Source organism: Triturus cristatus, chromosome 11 (assembly GCF_964204655.1).
Source record: "Triturus cristatus chromosome 11, aTriCri1.1, whole genome shotgun sequence".
Classification (NCBI taxonomy): Eukaryota; Metazoa; Chordata; class Amphibia; order Caudata; family Salamandridae; genus Triturus; species Triturus cristatus.
The window spans coordinates 558053914-558072534 of NC_140594.1; the positions used below are offsets into that span (position 1 = coordinate 558053914).

General features: G+C 44.8%; 1 protein-coding gene across 1 annotated transcript in view; it reads left to right on the top strand.

The window, feature by feature from the left end:
- Positions 1 to 18621, top strand: part of SLC9A9 (solute carrier family 9 member A9) — a 2902095-nt gene that overhangs the window by 2300567 nt on the left and 582907 nt on the right. The window lies entirely within an intron of this gene.

Below are 18621 nucleotides of genomic sequence, written 5' to 3' on the forward strand. Positions count from 1 at the left end.
GCAGGAGCAGGGTCACAGCAGCATCCCTGTCTCTTGGGTACGGTCAGGGTTGTGGCACGGCAGACTGGGAGTCAGCGGGCGCTGTTTTCTTTTTAGAAGCAGGCCTACAAGCCATTGGAGAAATCTTTGACAGCAGCAAGAACAACTCATCGACTGCAGCAAGCAGGCCCCTTAGATTGCAGAGGAGATGCCATATGGACAATGGTACTTAAAGTTGATGTTGCTTCCCCTATTACACCAAACGAACCACAAAGGAAGGGCCATTTGACCCCCTCGGAGCTTAGGGTGGCACCAGACACTGTTCTGAATGCAAATATGTTTTTGTATATTCCTCACACCAGGAAAAAACAAGCATTTGCAATGCAACAGGTCTCGCATTAGCGAGAGTTTAAGCTATTGGCATTGTAAATGACAATGCCTTTTATTTATTTGTTTTGCAAACCAACACATATATAAAAGGCATTATCATTTTTTTTAATTATTTGTTTTAATACATTTTTATTAAATACCTGGTGCAACAAAAATAAATACATTTCATACTTCAATCTGTTAAAACCCAGTATACACAGATTTATAAAATGTAAGCAACCATCAAAATAAATACATTGTGGCATTCTACCATTGATTGAGAAGCAGTTAATTAATATGAGTAAAAATCAGAGTGAGAGACCAGATAAAAGACATCATGTAGACTTGCGGACCCATTAAAAATAATAACAGCCTGTTACTTGCGAGGGGCTTACTCCAGACACATCCATATATAATCTTCTACCCTCGCCCCTGTTCATAAACGAGAGTCCCTTCACCCCTTAAGGGGGCCCAGATGTTCAACCCCAGCTCCCTCATCTTCCGGCCTCTCCGAGTGTATAAGGAGGATTCGATATTATGGATCCCCAGGAGTCTAGCCAGCCACATCTGAAAGGTAGGTGCTACAGTATCCTTCCAGCCCGCCGCTAGCAATATCCGCAGGACTGCCACACATATAAAAACAAAGGCTTCCTCCTCCTTACTGAGGACCAAATTACTGTCAATTCCTATCACCATTAAGGTAGGGGATAGGTTGATCTTAGTACCTAGCAGCCCCTCCCAAAACTTCTCGATCTCTCCACGAATTACACCTAGTTGATCACACTGATGAAACATATGTACCAGATTAGCGGGCCCCTCCGAACACCTTGGAAACTTATCATCCTCCCCCTTCCCCAATCATATAAATTGGCTGATGTAAAATAAAGGTTGAAGAGGGTTTTATAGTGCTGGGCTCTTAGATTTGTAGAGCGAAACAATTTCCCTGCTAATTCCAGAGCTTTATATAAATCTACATCCGGATTGTTTAATTTCGTCATCCAAGCGGCCTCAAATGTTTCGAGATCATCTTGTAGACTCGATACTAAAGAACAGTACACCATTCTAATTTTAGTTCCACCACCTAATAAATACTCGATCATATGAATTCTACCCCCTGGAGAGATCCGTGGCCTAATACCCATAAGAGTATTGTATATTTGTAAAAATTTGAAACCTTGATTTGCGTGGATGCCAAATTTCTGCTGGATGGAATTGAAGCCCATCAATTGGTCCCCTTCAAGTATATCTCCTATTCTTCTAACTCCTTGCTGCTCCCAAGATCTCCCCAACCTATCATAGCTAAGTTGTGGGAATATGCTTGAATTCCAGAGGGGAGTATCCTAATTTATTCTTGGAACAGCCAACGTTCTTTGTATCAGCTTCCATACCTCCCAGGCACTGTCCATTATCTTATAACGCATTTTTTTGTAATACCGCCTATCAGTTTTCCGCAGCAGAAGCCCTAAGGCTTCTCTGCCCAACAGCAACTCATAAATGGAAGGAAGAGTCTGGCTACCAGATGAGGTATCAGTCGGGCTGCTAGCAGAATCAAATAAAATTGCCATCTGGCTTACCAGACACGCCCAATGATAAAATCTGATATTAGGAATCGCCAATCCTCCCTTTTCCTGTGGCAGACACATATATTTCATGGCACGCCTGATTTTCCCATACTGCCATATAAAATTCATAAATGTTGCCTCTATCAATTTTATTAGACCCGCGTCAAGCATGAACGGGATAGAGCGAAAGAGATATAATGCGTTGGGAAGCATAGTCATTTTAAGTACATTGGCTCTTCCTATTATAGACAAATGCAAAGCATTTATTCTTTTTAATTCCGCTGCAATAGATGTTACCACCGGAACAAAATTGTCCTTTATAATTATATCCGTTGTGGAGCTTATCCTGACCCTAAGATAGACTGCCGTTTCTATACATCTTACATCATTCGTTATAATATTATTGGTGCAGACTATCTGGGTCTTACTTTCGTTCAGCAGATAACCAGAGTGCCGCCCAAATTCGCTCGAAATCTCCGTAATAGCTCTCATAGCCCTGACTGGCTCCGGGGTGATTATGGCCAGATCATCCGCATAGGCCATAAGCTTGGTCTCAAACCCATTGTAGACTATTGGCTTAATATCTTGAGTTCCTAATATTCTCTGAATCAACGGATCGATGTAAAGGGCAAAAAGAATTGGTGAACAGGGACAGCCCTGCCGCGTCCCCCTGGAGATAAAGATTATTTCCGAGCTCCCACCCATTAATTGGATTCTAGCCTTTGGCTCCAAATACATGGCCTTAATAGCTCTCATTATTTTAAGGCCAAAGCCCCTACGCTCCAATATCCCCCACAAATACTTCCACGTCACACGATTGAAGGCCTTTTCCGCGTCGAGAAAGAATCCTAATATGGTCCGTTGTCGCTCGGCCTGGGATAAACCTATGCTGCCACGGGGACACCAAACCGCCAATGATCCCTCCCAACCTTTTTGCCAGAACCTTCGCGTAAATCTTAGTGTCTGTATTGATGAGGGATATTGGACGATAAGATGCAGGATTCTCTTTGGGTTTCCCTTTTTTGTGAAACACTACAATGTTAGTTTCCTTCCAGGATTCTGGAATTTCACCAGAGACCATTATTCCATTAAATAAATCTAGCAATATAGGGGCAATCTCGCTCTGAATACATTTATATACTTCAAGTGGGATACTGTCGGGCCCAGCCGCCTTCCCTGCTGATAGATCCTGCAGTGCTTCAACAACTTCCCTTATTGAAAAATCTTTCTCAAGTACTGCTCTGGTCTGACTACCCAGCTGAAGACCTGTATCATCAAACTCCAAACTATCGGGAACTGTTCCAATCTCTTCTTTATATAGTTTTTGATAGAAGTCTTTAAAAACCTTAAGTATATCGTCTGGCTCTGTATAATTCTGATCCCCCTCTCGTATATTTGTTATTACGTTCTTCGTACTTTCCTGCCTAATCCGGAGTGCTAAAAGTTTACCCGCCTGCTCTCTTGTCTCATATACTTACCTCTATGTGGCTGGTATTCATCTGCGGATTTCTAGGCTATCCATTTATGTATTTCTGATTTAATAGTCAAAATCTTCTGATGAATCTCAGTGACCTCTTTCTGCTGGCCGATATCTTTCATATGTTGTTCCTCTGCAGCTACTATCTAAGCCAATAATCTCTCATTTTTATCCCGAGCCTCTTTTTTAAACCTAGTGGAGAAGCTAATTGTTTCCCCTCTAAGGGCTGCTTTGAATGTATCCCAAACGATATTCCGGGAAGCACTATACCGATTCATATCAAAGTAGTCTTGGGTCCACTTCCTTATGTATTCTATAAATTCAGGATTAGCTAATAACCTCCTCTCGAAGGTCCATCTTGAATGACTTTTATTTATAGCTTCTATATCAAGCTGTAGGCTTAATGGATTGTGGTCCGATACTACTTTCGGTAATTTCTCAATCGTAGCTTTCCTAATTTCTGTCATAGAAATCAAAAAATAATCCAGCTTGGTATACTTCTTAAAGGGGCAAGAAAAATACGTGAACCCTGGTTTATTAGGTTCCTTGTTCCCCGAGACATCTACCAGCCCATGTGACTTAATGAGTTCAGTGCTCGATATACCTTTGGTTTACGGCCTACGTACCCGGTATTATTACTAAAATCAGCAGAGATATTAAAATCTCCGCAGACTATCAAAGGTCTCGACCAATTCGTCAACTCCATCTCCAGCTGGTCAAATAAATCAGGATCATCCTATTAGACCCGTAGATTGTGCAGAAAGTAATTCCTAAGCCAAGTTCAACCAACGCCCACCTCCCAAGGGCTGACTTAGCCAATATTGCAACCCCTCTGATGGTAGATGTCTGGGAGGAACAAGCCAACAGATCATATCCTCGAATATTTAATAAATGCCTTTTTGCCCATGGTAAATGGGCCTCTTGTAAACATAGCAAGTCTATCCAGTTTGACCTTACAAATTGCCCCAGCCGTTGCCTCTTTCTCCAGTCATTTAGACCCCCAATGTTAACTGTACAAATCCGAAACTTCCCCATTTTCCTCTAAAGAATTGCCACAACCCTCATTACTCAGGCCATTTATCTGGTTTACATAGAAAACCTTAGGCCACAATACAAATTCCTACCAGGTATTTATTTTCTTCCCCTCGCCGTGCACCCCCCCACCATCCCAATGCCCCCAACACACCCTCTGCACCCCTCCCCCTGCTCCCTCCCTTACCTCGTGCTCTCCCGCCACCCCATTGAAGCGTTCAGACCGTGGTCTGTGCATGCGATGTACGCAGCGCTAGCTGCCAGGGTCCTTCTAATCCAAAATAAATTGCAATACCCCCTTACTCCTATTAAATCATAGGTTTTAACCACTCTATATACAGCAATGAGCTTCCTCCGATCCCCCCCCCCCTATCTTCCCTTACTCCCTTTATACCCAGCAATGAATACACTTTCTTTCCCTTTTCTCACTCAAAATTACTCCAGATTTAACTTTATTTGTCTAAAGATTCCAGGTATTCCTTTGCTTTCATCTCCAATGAAAAATATCGAGTGGCAGAAATCTGGCCGCACAAAGAACGAAATCCCCCCATTTGATCTCTTAGCTTCTGGTCTTGCCTTGTCTGAGATTGCCTGCCGCAGAAGGAAGTTTCCAAAGAACACTAAAATCGCCCGCAGTTTATCGCCTTCTCTTGCTTGCGTTCTTGGCTTAAAGGGGGTGCGATGTGCTCTTTGTACTTCTACTGCCCAATTCGAGTCTGACAGCTCAGGAAATGCAGACTTAAAAAGATTGATTATATATGCCCTGGTGTCGGACCCTTCCAGCCCCTCTGGGACCCCCCAGCACCCTGAGGTTGTTCCTCCTTTGTCTATTCTCAAATTCCTCCAGCCTCCACTGGATATCTTTGATTTGCGACCCTTGAGCCTCCATCTGGGTTACTGCTTTTGCTGCTTCTGCTTCTGTATTGACAATTATCTCCTCGAGGTCCGTCACCCTCTCCCCTATATTTATGCATGCCTTAGAGAGCTTTCTGACGACTCCTTGCATTTTCCTCATTGCAGCCTGCGCTTTCCGGCTGTCTTGGCGCTTTTCTTCCCTATGGGAGAGTATAGCTTGATGAATTACCTCCAGAGTAGGGTTAGTCACGCCTGTTTCCGAGGGAGATATACCAGAATGGTGGCCCGGTAACGGAGTTGCCGATGAATAGTCCCATTTTAAGTCCTTTCTCCCCCGACCTTGAGAAGCAGGGCGGAAGTTGGATTTTTTCGCTGTTATAGGGAGGACTGGGTCGCTCTCCTCGGGATCTGTATCTAAATTACTGGCCCCTGATGATGTACTCAGACCGTCATGTGACCACTCTGCCCCCTCTGAGACGGAAAAGAAACAATCACTAGGCTCCTTATCCAATTCAGCCCTGTTCTTGTCCCCTGCTAACAGATCTGTTGGCATCATTGCATTATTCCTCTCAGGCGCTAAGACAAGAGACTAGGTTTAATTTCCATCTATTTGCTGTATTTCTGGATTGTCCGTATGGCCATCCACTTTGTTTATACCCACCGCGTCCTGCTCCACCACCTTCACGCGTGGCTCTGGGGGGGGCGGTGATACACAAGCCGCTGCTGCTGCCGCCGCTGCGGCCATGGCATGCTTCACATTATCGGGCATCGTCACATTACCCTCTCCTCCAACAATAATATCCAGGAGGGGGGAGCCTCACCCTCCACCCCCTGTCCTTGATTCGGGAGAATGTCCTCTCCGGCCCCTGCATCAGGAATGTCCTGAGTCTCTTCCCGACTCACCTCCTTGTTCTGCCTGCCCTTCTCAGCGCCCTTCTCACCGCTTGCTGCTCCTGCTCCAATCTGTGGCTCCTTCACTCGAGGCAGTAACTCAGCCACCGACGGGCCGGCCGGGCGATTTTTTTCCTGTTGCTCTGCCTCTTCCTCTCTTCACTGCCGGCGGGTCGGGCGTGAGATTCTACTGCATGCGTCCCGGTGACTGCTCCGGCACATTTAGGTCTGCTGGCGTCTCTCCTCGCAGTTTTCGATTTCCAACGGATTTGGATGCGGCGGAGTTCGTTGCTACCTTCGGGGGCATTTTTACACCGCTTCCTGACTTCTGCACCATCTGGTTCAGGTATTTATCTGCGGCGCATCTAAGTATCCGCAATCCAACTTTGGTCCAGGCCGCCCAGACTCCGTTACAGGGGCGCCGTGATTTCAACATAGAGGGGAGAAATATTTAACTTGATGGTTGAGTGGTTCTGTTAATTTCAACTGTCCTTACAGGGGTTTCATATCACCAAAAGACTCACCGAAGCTCACTAGTGCTGCTGTCGGCCTCCTAAGCAGCCGCCATCTTGCTTCCAGTAACTCTGTTACCCTTCGATCAATAGACTGACTTCAATGATTGCCCCTTAGATTGCAGAGGAGGTGCCATATGGACAATGGTATTTAAAGTTGATGTTGCTTCCCCTATTACACCAAACGAACCACAAAGGAAGGGCCAAGTGACCCCCTCGGAGCTTAGGGTGGCACCAGACACTGTTCTGAATGCAAATATGTTTTTGTATATTCCTCACACCAGGAAAAAACAAGCATTTGCAATGCAACAGGTCTCGCATTAGCGAGAGTTTAAGCTATTGGCATTGTAAATGACAATGCCTTTTATTTATGTGTTTTGCAAACCAACACATATATAAAAGGCATTATCATTTTGAATGCCAATAGCTCAAACTCTCAATTTCACAAACAATTGTTTTTTTTTGTAAAAGCGCCTATGCTGTGCTTTCAGTTTAATGGCGGCAGCGCTCCATTGTTTAGACGTGGTTTGCTGTAACCTGAATACTGCAAGCAGCATCTAAAGAAAGGTGTGTGGCCACTATTAACGTGAATCATGGTATGGGGTGCTTTCACTGGAAAAAGGAAAAAGTTTTGTAGCTCGGCCGCTAAAGTTAAAGCGGACCGAGCTGACAAATACAATAAATCAAGAAGCGCTGTTGCTATTGTCACAGCAGACCGCACTGGCAAATTAAATAAATAAAGAAGAGCGGCCGCTATAGTTAAAGCCGACAGCCATTACTAATTAAAATATAAAAGCAGGCAGTGTGCTGCATCGTAGGAAAGAATGTCTTGGGTGGAATAGGGGAAAATCATCAAAGAAAATAGTGCTTACAGACTAGATAAAGCAGACCATGTAACAACACAAGTAAAAAGTCCAGTCCTCATTGAAGGTTACAAATGCAGACAAGGCTGGACCAAGGAGGGACTACTAAGCCTATTCATGAATGAAAAGCAATTATTTAGAAAGGACAGTAACAGGAGCCAATTGAAAAGATGGGTTGGAAATGGGCGGGGCTTCAAGTCCTTACCTGAATACAGCATGCCTCGCACAGCCCTGGCTGGGCCTAAAAAACTATTTGCCAGTGTATCTGAGTGTTTTCAGTCATTGATACTGCGGCTCATCCTGTGCCTTTGAGCATCTTTCATTCTTTAAGTTTCATGTGATGACGACCCTCCTGATAGTACCTGAACATAGCAATTTATGTTCATCCATGAACTAAACATTTTACTATAGCAATAGACCATGAGAAAAAAATACAATTTCATCAGTGCCCCTATTGCAGGCAAAAGAATATGGGCCTCCGTTTGGAAGTAACCAGCAGCTGTAATTAGGATGCAGGATGGGCATGCACCAGCCACTGTACCTGCTGCACTATTAATTGCTGTGACTCTCAGTTTCCTATTGTATCGCTTGTCCCCATCACCCTGCTCATCACGACAGTCACGCATTTGTCATGACACAGCACCCATCAAATCCTTATCTCAAGCTTGGGGGTTGTGCGGACTTGGCCTTTCAATGTCCCTGTGGCTGTCAGCAGTTTTGGGGGTTAGTTCCACCTACTTTCACTTTGTCCTATAAGTGCCAGTGGAAAACAAAGAAGTAACAAGGATTCATACTACCTGACATTGGTTGAGGTAAGGACCACCTCAGGAACCAGCATTCATGAGGGCAAATCTGAACTCTTTTCTTTAACATTCCAACCTGAATGTAGCTTCATTCCTAATCCATCTCATGGTGCAGGCTGACTACTGCTTACTTGAAATGTGGAAACTTCTCTCAAAGACGTACTGAGAAGGCAATTGTCACATGTGATGCCTGCGTGGTTTACTGTCAGTGAACACAGAGTGCCTGCCATTCTTTAGGCAATCACAGGCTCCTTTGTCTATGGCATTGCATATTTTTGGAGATAGTTTACAACTGTTATTTCTAAAGGAAGTTTTTTTAAAACCCTCTTACACGTTGTTGGTGCCTTGATGGGGCAATAAGTCCTAGGTTTGCTGATAAACTAACACACTTATGAAATCCAGTATTTGTAAAGCACACAATTACCCGAGGGTGTCAAGGCGCTGGGGGCCGTCGGGAAGATTAAGCAAGCTATTGCCCAGAGTCACATGGTGCGAGGCTAACCTGCTGCTGGCACCTGGGATCAAACCGGGAACCCCGTGGTCCGGAGTCAGGCACCCTGGCCGCTGCGCCACACCTCTTCCATTGACAATGCAGGCGCCATTGTAACAAGACAATATGTATGATTAAAGTACTTGCTCAGCCCCCATCCCCTCCAGTTAAAACAACGTGTAATTGACAGATAAAGGTATATTCCTATGCAGCAGAACCAATTACCTTTCCTAGCATATTGAAGAGAGATCACGTAACAAGAAATGTAGGGGTGTGTAATGTTTTATGCTACGATAGTACCCAATTTTTGCACGTCTTTAAGTTTACAAAATCCCCGTTTAATTTTGCATTTTCAGTTTTTTTCCTGTGAATTGCAAAATATTTTTCACTACATTTCCAGGATATTTTGAGAGGTTTTCACTCTTAAAAACACAACTGAATGGAAAATGCATGCTTTTTTTGCTGCATCTGTACACTTTGCAGCATAGGCTATTGACCTAGTCATGATATTTCCGCAAATGAGAGAAAGCATAAGACTTTGCAACTTGTGGAACGTATCGATGTTTTGGAGGAGGAACTTTTGCAACATCACATACCCAGAAGGGGAAAAGGCATGACTCTTGGTCCCAGAACACACCATCACCAAGTTGTAGGCGACAAAAGACTCTATAGGTAAGATGAGGCAAGGTCCCTAGGAGCGAGGGACTTAATTGACACTGCTATGCAGTTCTTCATCACCACCCTAAAAACTCAGCACTTGTAAGAAAAAACATGGGATTATTTTGTGCGCGGGTCTGGGTATATGATTCTATTTCATAAATGAATGAGAATATTGGAAGCTGTGACACCCTGCAACGAATCAGATGGCTTTGAAATTAAAAGCGTGTGTGATATGAACAAAATATAAAAACCATTGTGGTGACCTTCTCGTGATGTAGTGAAGCTCTCATCAAGTCTGAAAGTCCATCATCTAGAATGTAGGCGTAATCGCTCATCGAGTCCGCGCCCCACGCGCAAGCAGAATAATTACTGAAGCTGTGCCACTTGCGGTCTTCATTCGCTGAGCGTATCGTCTTATTCCTATCAATATTGTTGACTTAATTTGGAGACCCTCATAATCACTGACGTCTGGGATCAGTGAATTTGCTTCCGCACAGCAATCTGTGGCAATAGAGATGCAGAGCGTATGAGCGGAGATGTTTACGCTTCGGGTTTTGCTGTCTGTAGGATTTTAATCCACTCTCCCGATGAATTTTCCTTCGGAACTTCAGACGCTCCATGAAAGCCAATGAGCCTTGCCTCAAACACTCTGAGAATTGAGAGGTCATCTCCACACAGTCTCCTTACAGCAGTATGAGCGCGGTGTACTCTAGACTAGGCCCTGATTGTACTGTGGACTAGGCCCAGAGACACTGAAGGCACCGAACAAAAGGGACAGGGCTACTGTTCTTGCAAAAGGAAGTGGAAATTCGAAATTAAATGTCATTATTTGGGTGTCCCCCACAAGCAGCCTTCCTAAACTTTAATATAGCGATGCGACAGGCATACTTTTGCGAAGCGCCAAATCATTTGGAACAGTGTTTAAGAACTTGAGTAGGCCCCTTGACGGTTCCTCGTCTTTCCCGAACCTTCTTTCATCAGTAGCCATAGCAACACCGGCTTTGGCAAGGGCGGCCCCAAGCGCGCCATTTCTAAAGCACTGACAAGGCCCTGCTTTTTATAGAGCTCTGAGAGCTGGTCTCCTTACGTGCCCTCGTCTGCTTTATACAATCCAGCAGCAACGGTGCTGCTGGGCAACCCGTTCTGAAGCATGCAGTGACCTCACTTCAGCGCCGGAGGCCAGGTCTGGGCACCCGGCTAGAACCGATGCTGCCAGCCTGCAACCCCCTTGATAGTTTTTCCACATCTTCAGTGGTTGTACGCGTCTGGCAGATGTAAAATTGTGCATTAAATGTACCATAGTCATGGTAATTTGGCAAATCGTATTTTTCCCTCTTCGTGAGAAATTATAGGTTGTTTTGTAAAGGTAGTGAAAAATGTCAGGAAACGTAGTGTAAACATATATCATGCTGTTGGGAATACTTAAAAAGAGTGATCATCTATGTGTGTCCGTTAGTGTTCGAGTTATACATTTGAATTAAAATGTACATTTTGAATAGGTTGATAATGTGGTTTTACGCATAATACAATGGCCTCAGCTGTACCAGACGCCATCATCCACGTCCAAGGTAGTGCGGAAAAACTGAACCAAATTCAGTAATTTAATTTAATCGTTCGAGATGATTGTACATATGGTTGGTTGACCTAACTTGCGTGGAAAACAAAGGAGGCTGTTTTTTAAAAGGAAAGTGGGCTGTCCCTTTCATGCTCCTGGCCGGCCGAGAACCAGGTCGAGCGAATGACATGCTGAATGGCTATCTATGGCTCAGGAACAAAACACAGGCCCCTTGTGAGTTCCACGGCCTTGGTTGATGGCGAGGTAACAAAACCCTGTGGCAGGGGCCATTCACATCTCCTTGGCGCGTTGCCAGCATTGCCTTAGGGATGCAGACAAAATAATCTACCCAAAGGGGTGCAACCCATCCACCCTCCGGCACAGCCCCGCCTCTTTCGTCCCTCCCAGCTCCCATGCTTGCCTAAGCATTAGGAAGTAGTGTTTGTACAGTCAGCCATTATTCAGCCCCCCCCCCCCCCCAACCATGGTAGGTCAGCTTCGCCTGTGTGTGGGTGGAGTGAGTTGGGCAGCTGACAAATCTTCCAGAGTGGCATGCATCACATTGACGCCCAGGAGCTCTGATGCATGCCAAGAGGGTGAACACTCGATGAGTGACCCGTGGCCCTCATTAGCTATTCAGAACACCCACTGCTGTTGGGGCAACATCAGTTGCCCGTCCGCACCACCTGCGAGAGAGAGCCGGAGCACGAGCCGAGCCTTCAAAATACTGGCATGTAATTCATGCAACAAACGTCATGTAAAAAAAATGGCAGACTCAAAACTCCAAAAATTAGATACTCTAAGAAGTGAAATGCTTTTGTTCTGTACACATACTGAAATAATGGATTCAAAGCTGCTGGCAAATGTAACAATGAAGAAAAAAGGAAGCACAGTGAAATAAAATAACTGCCTAAGGTCACACAGTTTGGTCAAGTGGGGAAGCCGGCAGTGGTGTCAGGTTTTTTCATTGTGTAATTCAGCCTCTAGATTGGTATTTCATTCTCTCTCCTGTTTTCCATCAAAGATAATGCTTTTATATTAACTATTTGATGTGCTACATCAGTACAGTACATTAAATAAATATACTAATAACGTATTACATCAAGTTGCACAAGAAGCCATTCCGGAAAAAACTACAAAATTAAAGCAAGGTAGGTTGCTTTATTTTATTGTTGACATCACCGACTCCCCCCATTTATCATAGCGCCCGGTTTTAGGAGAGGCACAGTGTGTGTTTACTGAAGTGCTAAGCATGCATTAAAGAACCTGGGAATGGCTAATCCTATCCTGATTATATTTGCAATAACTGAGTGCAGGCACTATAACGATCACAATCTATATGTTAAACCGGTGCATATGTGACACACCGTTGCCAATTATTTCCCCAGCATGCTGTGGTTGCGTCATACTGATTTAGTAATCTGAAAGTGTTCAGGTACTTGCTCGTCTGTAAAGTGAGAACGTGACCCCCCTTCTCTGTACAATGCACAGCACCATCGAACCTTGGTCACTGTATGTTCTAAGACACTTCATTCCCACTGCTAAGGGGGGATCTATCACTAGTAAACCTCTTCTTCTCCCGCTACAGATGCAACATTTACAGCTGTTTGTTTGAATTAGATGAAAAAACACAAAAGGTACTGTTGAGTTGGGAAATAGTGCCAACAGGAATATACGCCACTATTAACCCGGAACAAAAGTGTGGTATGATAACAGACTTATTGCTCGTGTTATTATTCTGTGTTAATGGCCCAAACTGATTTGCATGCTGACTTAGGGCCAGATGTACTACTTACTGCTCGCAAAATACTGGTCGCAGTTTGGAACCAGTATTTTTTTGACCAGTAAATAATTTTCCACACTGACCTATACTGACCTATATACACATGTCGGTTCGGAAATATAAGATTTGGAGTGGGTCGCAATCAGACCTTATTAATATTCATGAGGTAGGTCGCAAATTGCAACTCTTTCCTTTTGGAGCTTATCACAGGAACATGGGGATGGTGGCCAGCTGGGATCAGCAAGTCACCTTGCCTCTTATTGCCTTTCAAGAAAGTAAACATTTTCTTTTAAATGCAGCCCGTTTTCCTTCAAAGAAACGCACTGCCTTTAAAAAGAAGAAGTTACTTTTATTGTTTCCTTCTTTGAGAGTTAGCAGTGGTCCCATGAACTAGTGCCTACTCTCCAGCAAACTTTGGGCCTTATTTACAAGATTTAGGCGTAGGGCAGCGCCACAGGCCTTGCAGCTCTGCTGCCCTACGGCAAAAGAAAAGGGCAGGATTGCGCCGTTTCTATAAGATACGGTGCACTCCTGTGCTTTCCCCCTGCGCTGGCGCACAATGGGCTGCCATGCCCCAACGCAGTTACCTTTGCGTCATGGTGCAAGGGTGCCTGCATTGCGGGGATTATCTCACAAGAGGGTTTTTCCTCTTTCTGCAGCACACATAGAAAAAGGAAAAACGAGGAGAAATAAAGGCATGTCTCATCGTAGCGCCTCCCTTACGCCTCCCATGGGAAGGTGTAAGTTTTTGGAGCTGCCTCAGAGTTATGATCCTCATAAATCTGGGGCAGTGTCAAAAAGCCATGGGTGTTGCTGCGAACGCCCCCAGCAACACCCATTGCACACCCCTTCAACACCAAAAACTGTGTTAAAGGGAACAATATTTACAAGGCTGCATTAAGCCATGCAAAGTGGCTTAGCGCTGCCTGGTAAATCTGGAGCAGACCCCAGCGCCTCCGCAGCATTGCAAAAAGTGAAGCTCCGGTGGCACAGCCTTATTGTAAATGAGAGCCCTTTCTTTTTTTAAGGGGAAGGGGTCCTAACAGGGACATCTTAAAGATTTTGAGGGCCCTGGGCCAAACGTATTTTGGGGGCCCCTGTTCGGAACAGCTTTGAATTTATGCTCCAATCTCAGCTTTTTCATGGTCTCTTTGGCCAGGTCACTGACAATACACAGTAACACCTCCAAATTCAAAATGTGTTTAAATGTAATATTCAGGGATGCTGACCGGTGTTTTCGATATTGTAACACAGCAGCAGCTCACTAATTGTTCTGCAAAAAAACTCTGTGACACCCATCCATTTCTTATGTGAGGTCCTGTTTTGATCTAAATAAAACATTTTTTATGGCTAATGCATGAAACGAAAACAACATGTCACTGCAAAATGTGTGTAACTGACTCACACACCACCCACAATAAAAATGAATTAAAGGAAAACGCCATTTAAAATAATCTTTTTATGAATTATTCAAGGTAATCAGGGTAAGACTCTCTGCAGAACAAAGCTGTTTGTATCAGGAGGCCTCTGTAAGGCTGTAGCCCTGGGTCAGAGCCCACTTTGCCCATGCCTAAAACATCTCTGGGTCCTAAAGGGACCCTCTTCTGTCTTGGTAATGGGTTAGCACCCCAACTTGGTGGTCAGCAAAGTTTCAATGTTTTGAAACCAGATTTCGGTCTCAAAGCATTGGTACTTATAACATCAATTTGGTATTTGTAAGGGGCGCCTGAAACATGCCCCTTCCGGATAACAAATCGATATTTATTCGGAATCCAATTTAAGGAATTCAAAAACATTTTCTGGATCCTAAAAATGGATTAGCAGGTAGCCAAAATCATTTTAACGTTCACAGCCCTCGAATTGGTGCATTTGCGACAGTAAAACATGTCATACATCTGCCCTTAGACCTCATATAATGCATGTGTAACCTGACCACTCTGCTGCCCTCAAGCAATTTCATCTGAAAAGTCCAGGTGCTTTGCAAAATTAGGCCTTGTATTGTAAGGGCAGATGTGCGGTCAACACATCTGAACTTACAATGTTATGTTATGTTATGTTATAAGGAACTTGTAAGAGCGCACGGACACCAAGAGGTTTCATGGCGCTAGACTTGAGTAATGTTGGCAGCGTGAGGACCTATGCATAAGCTTGCTTAAATAACCAATACAATTAAAAAAATGCTTTACGTATCTCCTCAGTGTTCCAATGTATTTCGGTCTCAGAGAAGCGTTTAGATATCTTAGAACTACAAATATGGGCAGGTACAGCCAAGACCCCCTCCTCCCTTATCAATACTAAGACAATAACACGCCTAGCACAAGGGATTACATTTTTGGATTAGGGAGTCGTAAACCCCCGGCCGTATTTATTAACATAAAATTAAATCAACAATTTTTTATTATAATATTTAAACAATACGCAGAAAACCATTACATTGATTACTTGGATAGGTACAGGTGTAATTTTCCTAACCTTAACATATCTCTAATACAAAGATATTCCTATCCGAATCTAAACATTACATAATCAATAATCATAACAATAACATTTTATTTTCTGCGTATCCCTATTTTGAGCCTACGGCAAGGTCATTAACTTGTCACTCCCCCTTGGGCGACGCCATTCAAGAATGGCGCCGCCCTCTAAGGACCTTAAATGTACTGCTCACCAATCATGACCTTACCGCCACAGGCCTGCATAGTTGACCGACTATCAGGCCCCCCCCAAAACACTCACCGAAAGGTCATGCCCAGCCCCTATACCCAACTAACTCGGCTAGAAGATCCTCCATAACGATTACAAATCCCTAACTTTGACAGATGGATGCCGTCTTTTAAGAAGCACGACTCTATAGTCCGGAGGTGTGGAGCCCTCGATAGCCTCCCCTTATGCGATCTTTGCAGTACAAATCCCTAACTTTGACAGATGGATGCCGTCTTTTAAGAAGAACGACACTATAGTCTGGAGGTGTGGAGCCCTAGATAGCCTCCCCTTAGGGGATCTTTGCAGTCCTCGTGCCCGGGTGTACCCCGGGCATAGACGTGCCTACCCGCCTACTTCTGTAATTAGTGTTTTGCCCAGCCCCCCTTATTACCCAAGCGTACCCGGTCATCCCCACCCCGAGTGTAGGATAATAATGCGAGGGCAGACTGGCTAAATTACATCTTCTGGGAGCCACTTAAACGGCCCCACTTGCTAGCAGCGCGATGTGCCCCAATAGACACAATGCCCCAGACAGACACCCATTGCCGGTGGAAGTGCCCCATTGGAAGGCTACACCGGGAGGGCCCCTACGGGCCCCCCAAGATCCCCCATGAAAATATCATGGAACACAACCTACACTGGACCACTTTATTCTGGGCTAGGGTCTGCGCAAGCTTCTACCCCTACTGCGGAGCATCCCAACCGCTCGCCTACGATGGCACCTGCGAGCACAGGTGCCGTAATGGCAGAATACCTTTTCCTGACCAGGGGTGTTGGATGCGCCTTTTAAAACCTGGGTTCCGTCGAGCCGGCCAGGCATACGCCTGTAAAGTAGCGTACTGCTAAAATACCACATCTGGCAATAACAAATGGTTGACACCTACACCTGCAAAGTAGCGTACTGCTACTAAATACCCTGACTGGCAACAACAAATGGTTGACACACATATATTCAACCAATCCAGTGCATGGGCAGCACCATCTCACGCCTGTACGCCGGCACCTCCTGAGCTTTTCCATTGATCGCCCATCAGCCTTGATTCCGCTGCTTGGCACTCCCGTTCTGTATCTCCCGGTCCCCCTGCCTGCCCACATCCTGCAGTCATTGTGGTGTGGAACGCCTCCCATGTAACAGTCATGGATCCAGCCATACATAAATGAGAATCAAACACAGATGATTAGTGTTTTTTGTCTTTGGGTAAAAAATACAGCGTAATACAATGTGTGACACAAAACGAATGCAAGATATAATAGGCATCCAAACACACCATAAGTGCACAAGCCATGAACGGTAGGTACAGTGTATCGCAGAAATCGAGTGCAGAGATACCGCGTGACAAACCATATGCCTCTAATGCTTGATCAGGTGTATAGGGCGGACCGGTAGCGTATGCCGCAACACGGACATCCGATGAACCAGTGTTCTGGCTCCTGGGTGTAGAGATAAAGTGTGACACAATAAATCAGTAATATGCATACATACAAATAGAGCATATGGGTGCACCGGTACCATGTGACAACCACCAGCATATATTGCTGCACCCTCCTTGTGACCTAATGGGTTTCTAATGTATAGGTGTCGCTGCAATGGGTGTCTAGATGCTGTTCGGCAGTACCCTACTTTGTATGTGTAACTGCACACGCGTGCTTAAGTACTCATGAAGGCGTGACAGCAAGGCATGGGACGCACTGATGTGGCATCATTCGTGGCGATAATGCACTTGAGTGACCTACCTGGGCCAGCGCCTCGCCAGACTGACCTCAAAACCGTGGAATGGGTTGCTGTCACATGACAGCTTGGAATATCTGGATGTGAATGGCCACTGAAGGGCAAGTCACGTTTCGTACTACAAACGCCAATGATTTGGCCATTCTGATGGCAACAAATTGCCCCGGCCAGGCCATAAGTGCCAAAAAACCTGCCGCTGCCACACTCCCAATGTGACCATTAAAACACGCATGGGCATGTAACCTTGAGCTCTTTGCATTCTGATGCACCAGCCCCCCTCAACACGCCAAAGGTAACTACCCCAATCAGTAAAACCCCCAAGATTGGGCCAAGTGTGAAAAGAATGTGTAACTGACAAAAAACGGCATCTATAACTTGCATTTTTGTGAAGCCGCCCAAACTCAATGTAACCTACAAATGTCGAAGCCATACTTGCATTCCTTGTGAAGCTGCCAAAGCCCACTTATCCATGGTGTTACAAACCATCATGGGCGCGCAAACCTTTGCTCATAGTTTTCTATTCAGAACATCAAGTACTGTGCCGACCCTTGACCTCAGACTTTTCAAAGCACCACGTGCTTTAACATCAGACTGTCCGCTGAGAGCGCTTAGCATAGCACCAGTTGCATTACAGGAATTGCCCAGTGAAAGTTTCTTGTATGACTCCAGCTCCTGGAATGACAGAATCTGAGCATAATGCTGCTGTTTAATAGAACCATCTGAGAAACCTAATACCAATATTTGCATCAAAGTGCATTCTCTCTGGGTTTAAAAACAGGCATGATAATGTGATGGATCTAAACCTATCACTGTTTTTGCGATCCCATGCCATCAGCTAAGGCACAGACCAAAGAATTTCTCAATGATCGCTGGCTGAATGTGGGCTTTTAGAACCAGGCGGCGTGAGTTTCAATTGTGGCTGCCTAACTTGAGCAGTCCATATGATCCTGTGCTAAACCCTACCCTAGCCACTCACTCACTGTAGATCATATAAGGCATATATGGACCCTCTCATATGGTACCTGCCTAACACCAGTCAGCTGAACAAGACCCTCCTTGTATAGATAGCTTATAGACAACAACATATATATTCTCGGAAGATGATGAGGCCCTTCCATTTATGACAAAAAAGGCACTAGTAACCAGAAAAGGGCCTGAATAAAAACCAGGCCTGAGAGGAACCTCCTCACAATTTTTCACATGTTATGGCGAAAGTCAGTAGGTTCGCACAGGGGATAAAATGTACATAGCCTTTGCACCAAATGCGTGAGATATTGGTGGAAAGATCACCTATTGTTCGAGGTGCTTCAAAGTTCACTTTGAAGTCATAATTAAAAGACAAGTTGTTGCTAAAATCA